Source organism: Phascolarctos cinereus, unplaced genomic scaffold, assembly GCF_003287225.1.
Source record: "Phascolarctos cinereus isolate Bilbo 61053 unplaced genomic scaffold, phaCin_HiC Scaffold_1;HRSCAF=81, whole genome shotgun sequence".
NCBI classification, from domain to species: domain Eukaryota; kingdom Metazoa; phylum Chordata; class Mammalia; order Diprotodontia; family Phascolarctidae; genus Phascolarctos; species Phascolarctos cinereus.
Genome location: NW_027555514.1, coordinates 221436435 through 221444627, shown reverse-complemented (window position 1 = coordinate 221444627; position 8193 = coordinate 221436435).

The window sequence follows — 8193 nt, the reverse complement described above, 5'->3', positions numbered from 1 at the left end:
TGAATGGATAGTGGTGCAGCTGAGCCCTGAAGACTTAAAAGTGAAATAAAAGAAGGTTCCTATTGATGGGTGAAAAGACTGTGCATATTGTATTGTTTTTGCTAATAACTATCCCTGTTTTAGCCTTCTATGTTAGCAGTTTCCTTTGTTTACTCCCTAATGGGTTTAATTCTTTCCAATCAGACCAAGGGACAAATATACTTGGGGAGAACCCACAAATGGGAATGGCATAACGACACGCTTGGTGCCATACTAAAGGTGACAAACCAACTTGTTCTCCAATTTTTGGAGCAACTCTAACCTCCTTTCAGTGGCCTGTGGAGAAATGTGAACTGAGGGAACAACAGGCATTATGGAAGTGTTAGCATCTAAGTCTAATAGGTGGGGGGGGGATCCCCTCAGAACCAAGGACCAACAGTATTATCCCTTTGATCAAAATAGTACCCAAATTTTTGAAAAAGAGCAGCCTGCTTTGGAAAGACATTATTGGATCTGTGGATTAATGGCATATACACACCTTCCTGTTAATCGGACTGGGGTGTGTTATATAGGCTTAGTGAGATCAAAGTTTTTCTTTCTCCCTGGACAAGAAGGTGACCACCTAGGAGTTAAGCTTTATGATGATCTAAAAAGAGAAAAGAGAAGCATAGACACTTCCCTTACCAGTACCGGAGATGCAAATGGATGGGGTGATACTTGGTCCCAGATAGGATTATCCAAAGTTATGGACCTGCTACCTGCAGCACAGGATGGTAGTTGGGGATACAGAACATCAATTTATATGTTTAATAGGCAGTAGCAGAAATTATCACTAACCAGATGGCAAGGGCTCTTGACTTATTAGCAGATCAGGCAACTGAGACAAAAGAAGCACTCCTCCAACATAGGCTAGTACTAGATTACCTTCTAGCAGAAGAATGTCAGGGTCCTGAGGGAAGCGAAGACCTGGCTGACAAGGTTTGCCAAGAATGGCGTGAGGGGTCTTCAAAAGGTTGAAAATAAGAGGAGGGGATTGAATGGAATGCTGAAATAGTGAAGCCCCCTCGGTGTAGCTGACCCCTCCCTACATTTCTCAGAAGTTGCCTCGCTGAGAAAGCAGAGTGTCACCAGTAGATCAGGTGGCAGAGCCACATCCTGTTCACCCAGACTCTATCCTTCCTCAGGCTCCCTCCCTAGTTGTTAAAGCAAACCATTCCCTGTTTCGAGCCCTTTTTGTCCCTGGTGCTGGGGAGAAGTTTCCCTGCTTAGACTGTGAGCTCCAAAGCCCAGCCAATGGGAAGAAGAGCCAGTGGGTGGGCGGAGGGATTGTGGTTAGGATCTATACAATCTGCTGAGCTGAACACACTCCTGCTCTTTGGTTGGCGCTGTCTTGTGGGTGATCTGAGGGAGCCCTTTCTTGAGAAAGCCAACTATTCTTTTTGCTAATATCTCTGAGTCTCTGTTGGTAAGGGTCTTCATACCCCACACAAGAGCTAGCCAAAATCGGGGCCATTAAAACTGAAGAGGGTTGGTGGACACTTCTTGATGGGAAGAAAATGTTTAACAAAGAAATAACTAGAGAAATATTGGGAATACTACACAAAGGAAGTCACTGGTGAACCCAGGCTATGTGTGATGCTTTTCTAAAAACCTTCGGTGTATCCGGTTGTATACTGTGGCCAGACAAATCACTGAAAGATGTGTGATATGCCAGAGGGTTAATAGAAAAGTGATGAGAAAATCCATACCTGGAGGAAGAGAATTAAGCCTAAGACTGAGCATCCAAGTGGATTATACAGAGATGCCTCCAGTAGGGAGACTGAAATACTTGGTTATAGTAGATCATCTCGGGGGTGGGTTGAAGCTTATCCTTTGAACTATGCCACGGCCACAGGTGTGAGCAAAATAATTTTGGAACAAGGGATTCCTAAGTTTGGATTAGTAGAAAGAATAGATTCAGATAATGGGATCACCTCTTGGGTATTACAAAATATCATGTCTAGCCTAGATATATGTTGGGAATTCCATACCCCTTGGCACCCTCCCTCCTCAGGGAAGGTAGAGAGAATGAATCAGACCCTACAAAGGCAACTATCGAAATTGTGTATAGAAAACAGGCTACCTTGGACTAAGTGTTTACCTATAGCTCTGTTAAGGATAAGAATCACCCCAAGGAAAGATATAGGAATCTCTCCTTATGAAATGTTATATGGAATGCAATGTTTGGGTAGACAGGATGAGCTACCCACCTTTGAAAGTAAAGACAGGTTCTCAAGGGATTATATGCTGACAGTGTCATCCTCCCTTTCAGGACTCTGCCAAAAGGCCTGTTAGCAAAAACCCCACCTCTCCAGTTTGCTGTTCATCCCTTCAAACCTGGTGACTGGGTACTCATAAAGACTTGGAGAGAGGAGAAATTATGACCTAACTGGGACAACCTTTTCAGATACTGCTAACCACAGAGACTGCAGTGAGAACCACTGAGAGAGGCTGGACTCATTATACCAAGATAAAAGGACCAGTGGAGGAATCTCAAATATGGAGGGTTACATCAGCTAATCTGTCAGGCCTAAAGATTACTTTTTGGAAAGGGACTTAACTACACATGACTCCTGAGGATTATTATCAGTGGCGATAGTGTGGCGCTGGGAATCTGTCTCTGTTTATCTTTGTTGTTGTTTTGGGGGGAGAGGAGGAATGATCTTACTGTGTAAACTTATTTGCAGGTGCAGGTAAGATATACAGAAATAATGTATGTCTCTTCTACAATTACCCTAGCCAGTCTGGTAGCACTTGGTTATACAGCCCCAATACCCACTCCTTGGGGACAGGAGAATAAGTACATTCAACTGATGGAAGTCATTGCCCAGTCCTTTAATGTGACCAATTGCTGGATTTGTGGTGGTCCACAACAGTTTGAGAAATGGCCCTGGGTGCTGGTGCCTCTGAGTCTGGCCTGGATTCTCAGTAACCAGTCAGTGGTACATAATGGCACGGGGTTTTGGTCTGATTCGGAAAAACGCCAATGGCATTTGACGGAGTCAGTGCGCGGCAAGTATTGCCCGAACCAGACAGGGCAGGGAAATTATCTAGGAGAGAGAGAATGTGAGTGGACTTACACAAGGAAACAGGGTCTATATACTCAAGATTGTACAATCTACAGAGAAAAATGGAACAGGACACATGTACAGTGTAATGATGGTACCTGAGTTCCATGTCAGAACTCACAAATTGAGAGACTTCAAAAAGGTAACTGTGATTATGAGTTAATGTCAGGCTAGATGGATAAAACACAGACTTGCAAAGGAAATGTTGCAATAGCTACTTGCAAAAAGTATAACCAAAGGAATGTCACTAAGCATTTTTTCTATAGCTGGGGGTGGTCTAATGGAACAACTTCTGAAATCTATTTTGATCAGTTCTGGAGTAAGGAAGATTGTTCTAATGAGCCATCCATAGATTCTTGTCAATGGAGAGGAAAAAAAAACAGCTTTGAAAGTGCATTTACTATAGTGACAAAATGTGGCTCATAAGGGAGGATCCCTTGGAGATAAAGATGAACAGTATTATCCATTTACTAGAAACAGAGACACTATAGTTTTAAAAGAACAACCAGGCCTGAAGGAACATTACTGGACATGTGGGTCAACAGCACATACTCACTTGTCCAAAGACTGGTCAGGGAATTGTTATACTGGATTGGTCAGACCCAAATTCTTCTTCCTCCCTGGACAGGGAGGAAGTCAGCTGGAAATACAATTATATGATGATCTGAATCAAGATAAAAGGAGCATTGATACCTCATTAACTAGTACTGGTGATGCTAACAGTTGGGGAGATACTTGGCCCCCAGAGAGAATAATTCAGACTTATGGACTGGCCACCTGGGCACAGGATGGGAGTTGAGGTTACAGAACTCCCATTTACATGTTAAACAGGCTCATAAGATTTCAGGCAACAGTAGAGATCATTACCAACCAAACTGCTAGAGCTTTAGACCTGTTAGCTGATCAGGTCACTCAAACAAGAGAGGCAGTCATTCAGCACCTGGTAGTATTAGACTACTTGCTGGCAGAAGAAGGAGTGTGTGGTAAACTGAACCTGTCAAACTGTTGTATGAGGATCGATGATAATGGAAAAGTGGTAAAAGAAGTAACTAAGGATATTAGAAAGCTAGCCCATGTCCCTGTTCAAACCTGGACAAATCCCTTTGGCACATCCTGGGTGGGGTGGTTCACTGGATCTTGGTGGAAACAGTCGTTAGGAGTCATGTTGCTAGATTTGAGTGGAGTAATATTGCTCCCTATGTGTCTCCCTTGTATTATTCAGTTAATAACTTGAATAGTACAGGAATCCATCAACAAGATAGGGCAGATACATGTATCCAACATTGGAGGGGTAAAGATTTTAATACAGAAGACTAATGATTCCACTAGAGATGAGGAATGTGAACTGATGTTAAAATGGTTTGAGGAAGGGGCAGCTGAAGAGGTGTAGAAACCAAATCCTTACTAAAAAAAAAGATGGGAGAATTGTGAGAAACATTAACAGTCTGGTTTCCACAGGTTTGATAGAGACACAGGACAGGGGGAGATCAGGTTATTGATTAATTGATTTATGGGTTTATTGATTTATTGGTTTACTGTTCTATTGGTTTATTGTTTTACTGGTTTATTGGTTTACACAAAATGTGCAGACAGAAGAGAGTGGTTTTCACAGATTCTATATAAATAATGGATATTGTAAACACAGATGGCACAAGGAACATGCAGGAATGTTGGGACAAGTTGGGGATTAAAGCCAAGAAACCCTATATAACTGTTTTCTCTACTTCTGTATGTGTGTGTGAGTTCTGTGAAGGAATCTGCACACCCATTTCTCGTGAGAAACATCAAATAAAGATATCTCTTCTTTCACTACAAAAATTGTGATTTTATAAGGACCCGGTTAACTCTTGTTTGGGGGAATTTGCTGAGTCCAGTCTTGGACTGAGTTTCAAATTGAGTCTGGGGTTTTTATAACATTTGGGGGTTTTTTTTGGGAGGGGTTGGACACGGACAGTGAAGGAATTTCTTTTGCTTGACCATATGTGTTTGCAATAGGTTTTGCTTTTCTTGCTTTTTCAGTGGAGGAGAGGAAGCTAGGAAGGAGAAACTTTGAACCTGAAAAATAAAATAAAACTGAATTTTTAAAAAAAGAATTTTCTGCACTTAATATAAAGTCTATGATTGATTTATTGATTAACAGATGTTCTACCTGGTTAAAGCATCAGCTAACATTTTATCAATTATTTTAAATGGGCTAGGGCAACTTCATTGATTTATTCAATCAACTACTATCCTTGTATATTTAATCTGTACTCATGCATTACCTTCTTACCTATTAGAATTATGATTTTCCCCTGGGCTCAGTGATGATGATGATGATGATGATGATGATGATGATGATGATCGTTCAGAAAGAGAGAAGCTGGCAGAGCATGTCTTATGTTCACCACGTTCTTTCCCTTTTCACTGGAACTGACATGAAGCTTTGAGAAAGAACAGAAAAATGATGGCACTTCTGTGAGGATGAGCAAGATTGGAGTTTACTCTTTTCTTTATAGTGCCTCTCTGAGAGGCCTCCAATTTGCCATGTATAAAACTGGGGCAATCAGGAATTGCCACTGGAGGCAATGCTGACTTTGAATTAAAAATGCAGACTTCTCAAATGCCATCCTGGAAATATGGAGTCAAGTGCTTCTGTAATAGGTCCAAAGGCAGAAGACTTTAGAACTATAGGCTGTTGGGCAGTGGTAGCAACAGGCTGACCAGGCCTGAGACACCCACTGCGATTGACTATATGACTGGACAGGGAAGAGAACACTTTGAGTGCCCCTAGACTGTCAGCCCCTTCAGATTCCAATACATTGAGAAGCCTTCCCTTGTCTATACTCTGTGGCCCAGAATTAGGGTCCCAGAAATACATATCTCTCCACACCCCCTTATTTCCTTTCTATGATTTGCAGGGAACTGATGTTTAAGAATTTCCTAGCTGTGCCCCAAAATTAGAAGACTCAATAGGAGAGGTTTGGGGATATGGTTGGAGGTAGTAGGCTCTCTATCAGAACAATTGATATCCTTCTGTTTCATTTTCATAATCTTTAATAAGCACATAGCCATAAGATGTTGCCACATCCTGTGTCTGATGAAAATATTAAGAGAGGAAGTCCTAGGTCTGAGATAGGAGCTCAAAATCATAAATTTCCTATTTCTCAAGTCATCTCATTGCTAAATTCCAAATTCAGCGAGTGTGGTTTTAATATATTTGAAGAGGTCCAGGGCTTTTGGGGTGCTGCAACCCCAAAATCATGGTACTGGGCCCTGCCTGAATAAATTCAACTCAAATCTTCAAGCCAGAGGAAAAGTTTACTAGTGACAAATCACATAGGCCAGGTAACACCTGTGAAGATGGGCAGGGATGAGAAAGTCTCTTTTTTTTTTTTTTTAGGCAATTGGGGTTAAGTGACTTGCCCAGGGTCACACAGCTAGTGAGTGTTAAGTGTTTGGTCTGAGGTCAGATTTGAACTCAGGTACTCCTGACTTCAGGGCCAGTGCTCTATCCTCTGCGCCACCTAGCTGCCCCGTCTCAACCTTTTGAGCATGAGGTTCTCAGCATCTGAATGGGGGCCCGGGTGGATCTTAAATACCAAATTAACTTCCGGTGGCCAGAGAAGGGGGTTGGGAAAAGGGTCTAGGTAAGAATTCTAAGAGATTGAATAGACAATGGGAATAGCCAATGAGGGAACAGGAAGGCAGAAGTTTGAAAGGCATCTGCACAAGATCAAAAGGTGGGGCTAGGACTTTCAATGGGAGATAAGGAGAATCCATAAGGAACCAGAAGGTTTAAGGATTTTCCAGGTCCTGTAGACTAACAGGAGTCAGATTCTTCCTAGGGCAAGGGGCGAAGGTGCATCTGAATAACATCAAAAGGTAAGGGTAAGGGTTTCAAAGGGAGATGAGGCGCTGGGGTCTGTAGGCAAATGGGAGCCAAATTCCCCCTGGGGCAAAGGGCGAAGACCTCAGCTTGGGCCACACCCCATCATATTCAGCATAGTTTTGATTTGAAGCCGTCTAGACATTTACAAGAGGAATGCCTTTGGTTGCCACAAAACATATTGTAGCCTTTTGAAGGCTATCCTAAAGGCATGGAGGTAAAGTGAGCAAAGAACAATCCTTGGAGCCAGGAAGATCTGATTGGATTCATCTCCCATTCCTAATGCTTACTGAGTAGGAAATAGTAGGCATCTACTTAATAAACATGTTTACTTGTGGGAAAATGTATCACAGACTTTGGGAGGAGGGGAAGAGTTTAAAACAAATTCTTCTTATGGTAATATCTTAGTAAATACTCCTTTTGAAAAGCAATGGAATCCAATAATCATGCCAGAAAGTATACCAGTTCCAGTTCCTGAGCTACAGCATTAGAACAACTGCCAAACTCTTCCGGGCCTAATAGCCACATTGTGGGGACCCAGGAAGTCATTTAAACTCTCTGTAGCCAATTTTCTAAAATTGTGGAGAAAGTGCCAACTTACATTGGAAGAGGGAGTTTCTTTATCTGAGTATTCTCCAAATCATAGGTCCAGTATCTATCCCTATCCCTCATGTGCCTGGTAGAGAAATCAGATGATGTGCTGTTTTTTACTCAGCTTATGGGTGGTGTGTGGGACAACGACCCCCAACCCAAATTAAACTCAGAGACTTCTCAAAGTAGAAAGCAAAGGGAGATTGTTTATTACAATCTCCACCCACCACTATCCCTTACCCCCTTAACTGGGGGTGGGCTTACATTCTAACTGGGAGGTGGGGCTTACTTTCTAGGCATGAAATTCAAAGACAAGGAAAGAGGCCTGACGCCAAGGGCAAACGGCTCAGGCTGGGGGTGAGGCAGGGCTTATTCTTTCTGTTAAGTGCTTAAAAACAGGGTTTGAAAGTCGTAATCAAGAATTATTTGACCCTTTGAGGAGCCTTCACTTCTGAGAGTTCATTTCTCCCACTACGTTCTGAACTCATTAACTTAATTACACTGAGAAGTCTTCACTGGGACATCCCATTCAGTGGCAATATAGAAGCTGATTTGGGCTGCTTCAGGGGCATCTAGGTGGCACCGTAGTACATAGAGTGTCAGGCCTGCAATCAGGAAGGCTGATCTGGCCTCAAACAGCTAGTAGCT